The sequence below is a fragment of the Marmota flaviventris genome, chromosome 9 (assembly GCF_047511675.1).
Source record: "Marmota flaviventris isolate mMarFla1 chromosome 9, mMarFla1.hap1, whole genome shotgun sequence".
Classification (NCBI taxonomy): Eukaryota; Metazoa; Chordata; class Mammalia; order Rodentia; family Sciuridae; genus Marmota; species Marmota flaviventris.
Window position 1 is genome coordinate 41,718,205 of NC_092506.1, and position 13,845 is coordinate 41,732,049.

A 13,845-nucleotide genomic window follows, 5' to 3' on the forward strand; every position below is an offset into this window, starting at 1 on the left:
GCACAGGCTGACATGCTATGATGGAAGGAGGAGTCGCTGTACTTGACAGATCTGCAGGATGGCCTTGATTGTGGAAACACTGATTCCTGGTAGAAAGATCACTGTGCTATTATTAGAAACATAGACAAGGGCTACAAAAACAAAACAGACCTCTGCTACAAATGAGGAAGATGAAAATAGACTGGTATGCTCAAAGAGTTTCTGGATTTGGGATTATGTCCACATATGTGATGGTCTATGTTAAGATTGGAGAATTATGAAACTCAAAGTACCTCATGAGAAAAGACAATGGCTAATTCCATATCTTCCACATAGAGTCTTATTTTTACAGAAATATATGTATTTTCTCCCCAAGACATATTTTGTTAGTTTTCTCTTCCACTTCCTCCAGTCTATATTACCATAACAAAGAGGCTTTTGAGACTAAGTATGCACGGTTGCTTCAAAAGTTTGCTTAGTAAGCCAAGTAAAGCAGTGATAGATATCTGCTTGGGTGGGATTCGATCCAGTATGTTAAGAGATTCTTTTTCAAGTTTCTGTGGAGCTTTCACTTCCAGGTAAAAAATACAGGAATTGAACAGCAGAACCCGTTATCATATATCACATTTGCATCTCAGAATCCAGGTTCCCTTCCTCACTTTGTTTTTCTGGCATGATGGATGCTTCTGCCAAAGCCAGAATTATCAGTGATGCGGAGAATGAGACCAAGTCAGATTTATCGTGGCCTGTGGATAACGTATCTCCAAATCAGACAGAAAATGTCAATATCATTGACCTCAAGGGAGATATGTGGTTTTTTCACAGTATAGTTTTGGGTTCTTCAGCTAGCAACAAAGGATCAAAGCAGAAAAAGAGGGGTTTTCTTGTGACCAGAATGTAAAGTGCCATTGTTGGTCCACATTTAGAAAGGACTATAATAGTTCTGAGCCTGTACAGGAAGAAACAACTGGGCATGAGGCCAAAAATCGGAAATTCTAACCCTGGGTTTTCTACTGCATCCCTGGAGGTTCTTCCTAAACACTGGACCACATTCTGCATCATTGTCCTATTTACTTGGTATAATTGTGATGCTAGTGGTTCTCATGGAGTCTGGGCTAGACATTGCTAACATTTCTTCTGATGTGTGTAACTTTTTTTTAGGCTTTTCACATCTGCTATGGCATTTGATCTTTTCAACATCTCAGGCAGGATAGTCCAACTTTTAGCAGAAGAAATTAATATCTACAGAATCAAGGCAACTTCTTAAGCTCTAAATTAATATGGAAAGACTGAGGACTAAAATTCTGCCTCTTGACACAGTTTAGTTTTTACCTTTCAAGTTTTGTGGTTATTCTGTATACATCTTTCTTTGCTAGTGAAACTTTGTTTTGTTTTGTTTTACCCTAAAGCCATGGATTTCCCTTTTTTCTCTTGTGTCATAGTGGTTGTTGTCTCCTCTTCCTCCTCCTCCTCCTCCTCTTCCTCCTCCTCCTCCTCCTCCTTCCTCCTCTTCCTCCTTGTCCTCCTTCTTTATTTTTTTTACAAAAATTAATCATGAGCTAAGAGTTACTAAAAATTTACTATATGATGAAACTGATACAAAGTGCTTTATATACACTACCTCATTTATTTTTGAATGCAGCTCTCTATCTTAGAAATTATTCTTATTCACATTTTATATCTAGATAACTGAGCTTTAAGGAGTTTAAGAGACTTGCTTAAAGTCACTTGCTGAGAATCTGAGGTTTTAAACACTTGAAGGTACTGCCTTCCTCATCCACAAAAACTGCTTTCTGGTATCTTTTTAAACTTCTTCAAAGAAGATAGATGTGGCAGGAATACCCTTATGACACAGGTATTCTTTTTTCTATACTCATTTTTTTTTCTGTTTCCAAATTGTGGTTTCTACCTTCCTTTAGTTAAGGTATGACAATTGAATATATCTACCCTTTACTGTTCTCTTTCAATTCTTTGGAAATTGAAAGCTAGGAGAGCATTTGCAATTCTATCTTACTGCCTTACTCTTCACTCTTTCCCTAGAGTATAGTGTCCATATCCATGGCTTTTTACCAGAATGCTGAAGGCTCCCAACCTATTCTGTAATGTTAAGGGAAGGGCTAATGTAAAAACAAAGAAACAACAAACACAAAACCGATCACATTCAAACAAGTTTGGAAGACATTGGATTTTTAAAACTCAGACTTCTTATGACCTTTGGAGAATGATGGCTTTTGTGACTTAAGAGAAAGGTACAATCTGAAGCTTTAATCAAACTTATTTGATCATGGAATCCTTCTTTGGAGAACAGCTTTTTGGATTTTGCTATAAATGAGTTGAGAAACTATTAGACAATTTGGGGCAGAATAGTAACATGATATTTTTTATGTTTTAAAGGAATCACTTTGTTTTTTTCAACTTCTAGGCATGATGAAATAGCAGGAATAAAATTTATTCTCAAAAATTTAATAAGTAAGCCCAATATTTGAGTAAATAGTAGCAAAAAAATTTCTAAGCATGATGATGAAAAGTTTCAACTCACATGTCCCTGAAGCATCATGATTTTAAAGCTGACTAAACTTCATGAAAACAACATTCAGGCCCCATAGTCAAGTGGCTAAAAGCCAGTGGCCAAAAAAAAAAAAAAAAGAAAAAGAAAAATCTTAAAGGAAAATTGAGTATACAAAAAATTTTATAAAAGTCTTTTGTATAAAAAGACTTTTGTATAAAAGTCCCAAAGAATCACCATCAAAAGACAATGTTAAAAAATGTTTTTAAGGTCCTGAAAGAAAAGAACAGTTAGCTAAGAATCTGTACCGTGAAAAACAATCTCTAAAAAATAACATGGAATAAATCAATTTTTAGAAAAATAGAAGCTGAGATAACTTCTTTTTTTTCTTTTCTCATAATGATTTTTTTTATTTGTTTTTTCTTTTCTTTTTTTTTAATTGTTGGTTGTTCAAAACATTACATAGTTCTTGATATATCACCTTTCACACTTTGCTTCAAGTGGGTTATGAACTCCCATTTTTAGCCCATATACAGATTGCAGAATCACATCAATTACACATCCATTGATTTACATATTGCCATACTAGTGACTGTCCTGTTCTGCTACCTTTCCTATCCTCTACTATCCCCCCTCCCGTCCCCTCCCCTACCCTCTTCTCTCTCTACCCCTCTACTGACCTTCATTTCTCCCCCTTGTATTATTTTTCCCTTTCCCCTCATTTCCTCTTGTATGTTCTTTTGTATAACCCTGAGGGTCTCCTTCCATTTCCATGCAATTTCCCTTTTCTCTCCCTTTCCCTCCCACCTCTCATCTCTGTTTAATGTTAATCTTCTTCTCATGCTCTTCGTCCCTACTCTGTTCTTACTCTCCTTATATCAAAGAAGACATTTGGCATTTGTTTTTTAGGGATTGGCTAGCTTCACTTAGCATAATCTGCTCTAGTGCCATCCATTTCCCTGCAAATTCTATGATTTTGTCATTTTTAAATGCAGAGTAATACTCCATTGTGTATAAATGCCACATTTTTTAAATCCATTCGTCTATTGAAGGGCATCTGGGTTGGTTCCACAGTCTTGCTATTGTGAATTGAGCTGCTATGAACATCGATGTAGCAGTGTCCCTGTAGCATGCTCTTTTTAGGTCTTTAGGGAATAGACCAAGAAGGGGAATAGCTGGGTCAAATGGTGGCTCCATTCCCAGCTTTCCAAGAAATCTCCATACTGCTTTCCAAATTGGCTGCACCAATCTGCAGTCCCACCAGCAATGTACAAGTGTACCCTTTTCCCCACATCCTCGCCAGCACTTGTTGTTGTTTGACTTCATAATGGCTGCCAATCTTACTGGAGTGAGATGGTATCTTAGCGTGGTTTTGATTTGCATTTCTCTGACTGCTAGAGATGGTGAGCATTTTTTCATGTACTTGTTGATTGATTGTATGTCCTCCTCTGAGAAGTGTCTGTTCAGGTCCTTGGCCCATTTGTTGATTGGGTTGTTTGTTCTCTTATTGTCTAATTTTTTGAGTTCTTTGTATACTCTGGATATTAGGGCTCTATCTGAAGTGTGAGGAGTAAAGATTTGTTCCCAGGATGTAGGCTCTCAATTTACCTCTCTTATTGTTTCTTTTGCTGAGAAAAAACTTTTTAGTTTGAGTAAGTCCCATTTGTTGATTCTAGTTATTAACTTTTGTGCTATGGGTGTTCTATTGAGGAATTTGGAGCCCAACCCCACAGTATGTAGATCGTAGCCAACTTTTTCTTCTATCAGACGGCGTGTCTCTGATTTGATATCAAGCTCCTTGATCCATTTTGAATTAACTTTTGTGCATGGCGAGAGAAAGGGATTCAGTTTCATTTTGTTGCATATGGATTTCCAGTTTTCCCAGCACCATTTGTTGAAGATGCTATCCTTCCTCCATTGCATGCTTTTAGCCCCTTTATCAAATATAAGATAGTTGTAGTTTTGTGGATTGGTTTCTGTGACCTCTATTCTGTACCATTGGTCCACCCGCCTGTTTTGGTACCAGTACCATGCTGTTTTTGTTACTATTGCTCTGTAATATAGTTTGAAGTCTGGTATCGCTATACCGCCTGATTCACACTTCCTGCTTAGCATTGTTTTTGCTATTCTGGGTCTTTTATTTTTCCATATGAATTTCATGATTGCTTTCTCTATTTCTACAAGAAATGCCGTTGGGATTTTGATTGGCATTGCATTAAACCTATAGAGAACTTTTGGTAATATCGCCATTTTGATGATGTTAGTTCTGCCTATCCATGAACAGGGTATATTTTTCCATCTTCTAAGATCTTCTTCTATTTCTCTCTTTAGGGTTCTGTAGTTTTCATTGTATAAGTCTTTCACCTCTTTTGTTAGGTTGATTCCCAAATATTTTATTTTTTTTGAAGATATTGTGAATGGAGTGGTTGTCCTCATTTCCATTTCAGAGGATTTGTCGCTGATATACAGGAATGCCTTTTATTTATGCATGTTGATTTTATATCCTGCCACTTTGCTGAATTCATTTATTAGCTCTAATAGTTTCTTTGTAGACCCTTTTGGGTCTGCTAGGTATAGAATCATGTCAACCGCAAATAGTGCTAATTTAAGTTCTTCTTTTCTTATTTTTATGCTTTTAATTTCTTTCGTCTAATTGCTCTGGCCAGTGTTTCGAGAACTATGTTGAACAGAAGTGGTGAGAGAGGGCATCCCTGTCTTGTTCCAGATTTGAGAGGGAATGCCTTCAGTTTTTCTCCTTTCAGACTGATACTAGCCTGAGGCTTAGCATAGATTGCTTTTACAATATTGAGGTATGTTCTTGTTATCCCTAGTTTTTCTAGAGTTTTGAACATAAAGGGATGCTATACTTTGTCGAATGCTTTTTCCGCATCTATCGAGATGATCATATGGTTCTTATTTTTAAGTCTATTGATGTGGTGAATAACATTTATTGATTTCCGTATATTGAACCAGCCTTGCATCCCAGGGATGAATCCTACTTGATCATGGTGCACAATTTTTTTGATATGTTTTTGTATCCGATTCGCCAGAATTTTATTGAGGATTTTTGCATCTAGGTTCATTAGAGATATTGGTCTGTAGTTTTCTTTCTTTGAAGTGTCTTTGTCTGGTTTAGGAATCAGGGTGATGTTGGCCTCATAGAATGAATTTGGAAGTTCTCCCTCTTTTTCTATTTCCTGAAGTAGCTTGAAAAGTATTGGTGTTAGTTCCTCTTTAAAGGTTTTGTAAAATTCTGCTGTATACCCATCCGGTCCTGGGCTTTTCTTAGTTGGTAGTCTTTTGATGGTTTCTTCTATTTCCTCGATTGATATTGGTCTGTTTAGGTTGTCTGATTCCTGATTCAATCCTCCTGATTCAATCTGGGCAGATCATATGACTTAAGAAATTTATCTATGCCTTCACTATCTTCTAATTTATTGGAGTATAAGGATTCAAAATAATTTTTGATTATCTTCTGTATTTCTGAAGTGTCTGTTGTGATATTGCCTTTTTCATCCTGTATGCTAGTAATTTGAGTTCTCTCTCTTCTTCTCTTCGCTAGCATGGCTAAGGGTCTGTCGATTTTGCTTATTTTTTCAAAGAACCAACTTTTAGTTTTGTCAATTTTTTCAATTGTTTCTTTTGTTTCGATTTCATTAATTTCAGCTCTGATTTTAATTATTTCTTGCCTTCTACTTCTTTTGCTGTTGTTTTGCTCTTCTTTTTCTAGGATTTTGAGATGAAGTATGAGATCATTTATTTGTTGGTTTTTTCTTTTTTTAAGGAATGAACTCCAAGCAATGAATTTTCCTCTTAGAACTGCTTTCAATGTGTCCCATAGATTCCAATATGTTGTGTCTGTGTTTTCATTAATCTCTAAGAATTTTTTAATTTCCTCCTTGATGTCTTCTATAACTCATTGATCATTCAGTAACCTATTGTTCATTCTCCAAGTGATGTATGCTTTTTCCTTCCTTCTTTTATCGTTGATTTTCAGTTTCATTCCATTATTATCAGATAGGATGCATGGTATTATCTCTACTCCTTTATATTGTCTAAGAGTTGCCCTGTGACATAATATATGATCTATTTTTGAGAAGGATCCATGTGCTGCTGAGAAAAAAGTGTAACTGCTTGATGTTGGGTGGTATATTCTATATATGTCAATTAAGTCTAGGTTATTAATTGTGTTATTGAGTTCTATAGTTTCCTTATTCAACTTTTGTTTAGAAGATCTGTCCAGTGGCGAGAAAGGTGTGTTGAAGTCTCCCATGATTATTGTGTGGTGGTCTATTAGACTCTTGAACTTGAGAAGAGTTTGTTTGATGAACATAGCTGCAGCATTGTTTGGGGCATATATATTTATGATTGTTATGTCTTGTTGGTGTATGGTTCCCTTGAGCAGTATGTAGTGTCCCTCTTTATCCCTTTTGATAACTTTGGCTTGAAATCTATTTTATTTGATATGAGTATGGACACTCCTGCTTGTTTCCGAAGTCCATATGATTGATATGATTTTTCCCAACCTTTCACCTTCAGCCTATGTATGTCTTTTCCTATCAAATGCGTCTCCTGTAGGCAGCATATTGTTGGGTCTTGTTTTGTGATCCATTCTACTAGCCTGTGTCTCTTAATTGGTGAGTTTAAGCCATTAACATTTAGGGTTATTATTGAGATATGGGTTGTTCTTCCAGCCATATTTGTTTATTTATGTTACTAAACATGGTTTGTTTTCCTCTTTGATTATCCCCCCCCCTTTACTGTCCTACCTCCCACTGTTGGTTTTCATTGTTATTTTCCATTTCCTCTTCCTGTAATGTTTTGCCGAGGATGTTTTGAAGAGATGGTTTTCTAGCTTCATATTCTTTTAACTTTTGTTTGTCGTGGAAGGTTTTAATTTCATCTTACATCCTGAAGCTTAATTTCGCTGGATACACAATTCTTGGTTGGAACCCATTTTCTTTCAGTGTTTGAAATATGTTATTCCAGGATCTTCTAGCTTTCAGAGTCTGTGTTGAATGATCAGCTGTTATCCTGATTGGCTTACCCCTAAATGTAATCTGCTTCCTTTCTCTTGTAGCTTTTAAAATTCTCTCCTTATTCTGTATGTTGGGCATCTTCATTATAATGTGTCTAGGTGTGGATCTCTTATAATTTTGCACATTCGGCGTCCTGTAAGCTTCTAGAATTTGGGATTCTGTCTCCTCTTCAAGTCTGGGAAGTTTTCTCATATTATTTCATTGAATAAATTGCTCATTCCTTTGGTATGGAGTTCTATACCTTCCTGTATCCCAATGACTCTTAAGTTTGGTCTCTTAATGTTATCCCATATTTCTTGGATGTTCTGCTCATGGTTTCTTAACAGTCTTGCTGAGCTGTCTATGTTCTTTTCAAGTTGAAATACTTTGTCTTCATTGTCTGATGTTCTATCTTCTAAGTGTTCTACTCTGCTGGTAGTATTCTCAATTGAGTTTTTATATTGGTTTATTGCTTCCTCCATTTCTAGGATTTCTGTTTGTTTGTTTTTTATAAACTCTATCTCCCTGTATAGTTGATCCTTTGCTTCCTGAATTTATTTGTGTAATTCATTGTCGAAGTGATCTTTCATTGTCTGATTTTGCTGTCTAATGTCTTCCTTGATACTCCAGATCATCTGAAGCATATATATCCTGAATTCTTTATCTGACATTCCATCTGCTGCAGCTGTTACCTCTTCTAAAGTTGAGTTGACCTGCATTGCTTGTAGTCCTTTGTTTCCTTGTCTTTTCATACTGCTTGTGTTTCTTTCTTCTTGGTGAAACTGTTGTGTTTTTGAAATTTTTTCCCCCCTTATATATTTATATTGCTCTTGTATAGTTGAAAAGTCTCCCTTGCAGGTGCGGGCGGGGGCTCTGCTCTGCCCCTCCTCCAATTGGTGTGAGGTGTCTACCACGCCCGCGGAACCCTGGGCCTGATCTGCCATTCTGTCGCAGGTCTGCCTACCTTGCAGGTGGGGGCGAAGGCTCTGCCCTGCCCCTCCTACCACGCCCGTGGACCGCTGGGCCTGATCTGCAGATTGGTCGCCGGTCTGCCCATCTTGTGGGCATGGGTGGCAGTTCCGCTCCGCCCCCCACTCCAATTGGGGTCACTTGACCACCACACAGGCGGGCCGCTGGGCCTGATCTGGGCGCAGGCGAAGGCTCTGCTCTGCCCCTACTCCAGTTGGGGTGAAGTGTGTACCACGCTGGCAGGCCACTGGGCCTGATCCGCCGGTCTGTCGCAGGTCTGCTTACCTTGCCGGCGCGGGCGGTGGCCCCGCTCCTCCCCTCTGGCTCGACGACAAAGCGAGAGAGACTCGGGTATCTGTGACTCACCCTCCCTACCAGGAGACCAACTGTTTCCGTCGCCGCTGGCACCGATGAAGTTCTCTCCTCGGCCGCTCTCCGATGACATCAGATCTCTGCCATGCTGGCATCCCCTGTTCTATGGCTGAATCCCATTTTCTTCTCTTCCAATAGACGGAGCTGTGCCCTCCGAGCCGAGCTTCTGCCCTCTGTGTGCTGACAGAAATCCCTGTAAGGCGGCTCCTGGGAGTCTCTCAATCCTGTTAGTCCAGAGCCCTTTCACTTATCCGGCCCCTCCCCTTGTTCCTCCTGCCAGCCAGCCAGCCAGGTCCTGTTCACCGGAGGTGGTTCCCCAAGGATCTGATTACACTTGCAGCCCCACCGCGTGTCCTATATCCCGAACGATGAACACCCTCTCTGTCATTCATCTAAGCCCCAGTGCTGTGGTGGGGTGATCTGGGAACCAACAGTTTAATTTTTCCAGACCCCTTTGGTGGGCACACCCCCAGAAACTGGCGGCTAAGATCTTGGGTGTCGCCGCTGGTGTTAAGGGGAGGTGGGGATCTGGAATCCCCTCTGCTTCCCTACAGACATGCCCCCGGAGAGATTCCCGAGGTTTCCTGGCTGCTTGTATCTGGAGGGGGTGGGAGTCACACACCTGCTAACGTGGATTCCGCTGGGAAGGAATTCTGTCGGCGGAACTCTGGTGATGTCACCTCTCTGCTATGGCGGGCCCCAGGCTCCTTGCCGGAGTGTCCGAAGGGAGGGGTGGAACTGGTCTGTCTCTGGTTGGTTTCAGCTCCCGGTTCGCTATTTCATGAGGGCTTGGCGAGAGACCTCTTCCTAGAGTCCCTGCACCGCTCCTGTTGCGCTGTGCCTCGGAGGCTATCCGCCCTGACACGGGGGCCGCGTGCAGGCAGCCGACAGTCGCCGAGTCGCACGGGCAGCAGCTGGCGGGTCTGGACCTCTGCGCTGCGTGGCGGAGATTCACTCGTCTAGGGCAAACTGTCACCTCCAAAAATCCTTCCAATTCCCGGCCGGTCTCTCTTTAGTGGAATTTTGCTAGGAGTTTCTCAGCAGGTCGAATCTAAGCGTATCCATGCGTCTCTCTGACCCCGTTGTTGAGGAGGTACTGAAAGCGCTGCCTCCCCACTCGCCGCCATGTTGGATCCTCCTCCTGAGATAACTTCTTACCAGTGAATCTGTACTCAAGAAATTTTAAAAGAGGGGCTGGGGCTATAGCTCAGTAGTAAAGAACTTGTCTAGCACAGATGAGGCACTGGGTTTGATCCTCAGTACTACATAAAAGTAAATAAATAAAATAAATTTATAAAAATATATTTTAAAAAAGAATAAATTTTAAATGAAGTTTTTTTCAGATAAGGGAGTATAATACCAGATGGATAGATGGATATTTGTATCCACAGGAAAGAATGAAGAACACAGGTAATGGTTACAATGTGGGGAAAAGTACAATGAGTTTTTCTTATTTTAATATCTGCAAAAGGAGTTGACTATGTAAAGCAAATGTAATAATGCATGAGGCTTATAACTATGAAAATGTGAAATGTATAATAATATCATAAAGAAGGGAAAATAGAGATGTTCCTTGTAAGGTCCTTAACTATACCTGAAGTGCTGTAAGTGCTGGAGATATGTTCCATAAATCCTGGAGGAATGAATAAGATGAAAATATCTAGAGGGTATGAATAACAACCCACTATGGAGGTAAAATAGAATCATTAAAATCATGAGCTAATTTTTAGAATATAGGAAAAGAGTGAAAAGTCTATTCTAATATTTCAGAGAGAAACTGCAGTTTCTAGGATTCTGATGGCTATAGTAGATATTGTGAAATGTGGTAGGGCTTGAAATATTATCCAAAGCGGAGTTAATAGGATTTGTTAATGAGGTAGATGTAGAATATGAGACTGGAAGTGGTAAAAGATGTCCCCCAGGCTTTTTGGACAAAGTCATAGGTAAACAGAGTTTATTTACCTGAGGAAACATGGTAGGACAGGTTAATCCAGTAATATTATGAAGTAAAATTTGATGATCTTAGCTCAAAATGTGTCTTATGGTTTGGATGTGAGGTGTCCCCCAAAAGGTCACATATGAGACAATGCAAGAAGGTTCAAAGGAGAAATGATTGGGTGGTGAGAGTCTTAACCCAATCACTAAATTAATACCTGGATAGGGATTAACTGAGTAGTAAATGAAGTAGTAGGGTGTGCCTGGAGGAAGTGGGAACTGGGGGCATGGCTTTGGGGTATAGATTTGTATCTGGCATGTGGAGACCTCTTTCTCTGTTTCCTGATCATTGTATAAGGCACTTTCCTCTGCCGTACTCTTCTGCTGTGATGTTCAGCCTCCCCTGGATCCCTTGGGGAATGATGCTGGCTGTATGTGGACCCTGTAACCATGAGCCCTAAATAACATTTTTCTCCTCTACGGTTGGTCTGGTTGGGTCTTTAAGTCACAGCAGGGAAAAAGCTGACTAAAACAACGTGGAACAGGCAAGTTGTACATTCATGTCTCCCATTTAGAGGAGAAGATGGTGCTATGAATAAACATTTGGAATTCATTCATTCATAGATATTAAGGTAAAATCTTTTGTGTGGCAGAAGCTTGTATATTTTTCCTTTTATATCAAAGAAACTAAAGAGAATTTGATCTGGAAAATGACATGGTCAGATTTGGGTTTGAGAAAAAAAATTATCATAGTGGTCTTAAGAATGATATTTTTGGAATAAAACTGAATGTTGAAATGCCATTTAACAAAGTTATCCCTGTAGTTCATAACCCACTTGAATCTAATGTATGAAATATGATATGTCAAGAGCTTTGTAATGTTTTGAACAACCAATAAAAAAATAAAAAAAATTAAAAATTAAAAAAAGAAAAAGAATGAGAGATTACACAAAGGCTGTGGGAAAGTGGCTGAAGAGGATGAGATAGATTTGAAGTAGAGTTAGAAGGTGTAATGGTCAGGTTAAATGGAAGATTAGATTTGTGAGATGCAGGTTGAGAAGAAAGTCTAGGACTTTTGGCTTGAGCAACTTTGTGGCTAGTTTACTGAAATGGGAAATTCACAGAACAATCATAATTTGTCACAAAAATGGTACACTGTTCTGAGGAGAGTAGCAACCTAGGACATGTGAACAGTTCAATACAAGAGAAGAAATTGCATCACTTTTGCTGGGAAATTGGAAGTGGGCATAAAATCATTAATACTACGTGCACAAAGTTTGAAGTACTTGTGGAACATCCGTGGATATATGGCTAATATACCATTGGATAAATAGGTCTTACTTTGGGAGTTGATTTTGGATTAAGATTTTTCTATAGGAAGTAACAGAAGTCATGGAGACAGATGTATTAGGCAACAAAAAGCTTATGTAATGAGATAAGCAATGGGCTGAGGACTTAGGCTTAAATGATCTGGTTCTTTCAAATTTCTTGTGGTTTGTAGGGACTGAGAGTATGTGGGGAATGGTTTGTTGTTAGAGTCTGTAAACAAGTCAGGATGGTGCCTGGCAAATGTTAGAGTCTGTAAACAAGTCTGGATGGTGCCTGGCAAAATGCCAGAGGGAGTGGTTTGTGAAGTAACGCCAGCAAGCCATTAAGTGTGGAGATTCCTTATTGGTTGACTGCTGTATCTAATTTATGTTAATTAGATAAGCTGTGTGGAATGTATAAATACCGCTCCTGTCCTACAATAAACGGCTCCCACTCCTGCTGTATCAATGTACACAAGTTGCTCGTCACCCCCCCCACCCCCCAGTTATTTTGCTGCAGCCGGACTGCGGCAGTTTGTGATATATGGCAGTCATCACAAGATAATAGCAATCCTATTGGGGAACTTGGTACTGTAACATATAAGAGATTCAGGCAAAAACAAATCAACTTGGTATAAAGGACATAATTTTCCTGACAGTCTAGCCTTCACATGTGATACTGAAAGCTAATATTTGGGTGGTGTTCACAGCATGACACATACTGTTCTTAATGCTCTGTACACCTTAACTCATTTAATCCTCACAACTGCATATAAAGAACTGTACAATTACCTCCATATTCTGGATGATAAAAATAAGGGTTGGAAAGTTTGGTAACATTTTAGTTACAAAGCTAGTAAATTGTATGCTGGTGTTGGAATTAGTTTATCTGACTTCTGAGTTCAACCCCTTAAGATGGCCTTTTATTCTACTCCTGCAGGTTTTTTGATGTGTTGGTTCAGAGTTCAGTTCTCTCCTTTGTTTTTCTATCCTTTTTAAAATTTTTAAAAATTTGTTTTGATTAGTTATACATGACAGTAGATGTATCTATGCACTTTGATATATCATATATAGATGGGATATAATTTCTTATTTTTCTGAGTATACATGTTGCATAATCATATTGGTCATGTAGTCTGTTTTTCTATGCTTTCTAATATTTTTTCTATACAACCCATCTTTATTTCTATTACAGGAAGGGTTTTGATTTTCAGTCATTCATAGCTCACCTGATTTTCCTATTCACTCACTATGGAATCAGGAAGAAAGAGGCACAGGCACATGATGACATCCATCTTTATTCCTTACCTTTCAGCTCTGACAACCAGACTGCATTTGCTGACTTAACTCCAGGAGAAGCAATTCTCATCCAAATGCAAATTTCATTGCTGGCTTTGTTGGCAGCTTCAAAGACCCAGCTGGCCTCCTGCTGCCCAATTCTTGTCCATGACAGTTATACATCTTGGTTCTTATGATGGGAATGTCCAGAGCTCAAGTCATAATTAGAAAGAACATTGTTCCTGAACCCAAGGTTTCTAAGCAACAGATAAAGAGCCAGTTGAATATTATTGGCTGCACATCCTGTCCTCTAGCCTCATCCGAGGTGCTTGTTACAGAGGCTCTTGGCTACTTCTCTGCATGTCCATCTGCTAAAATGGCAAAGTGCCCTCTTGTTCTATATTTGGATTCTTGCCCGTGACCAAGGTTGCCAGACCATGACAGATGCCTGCAGATCAGCACAAGTGTTAGATATTTTCAA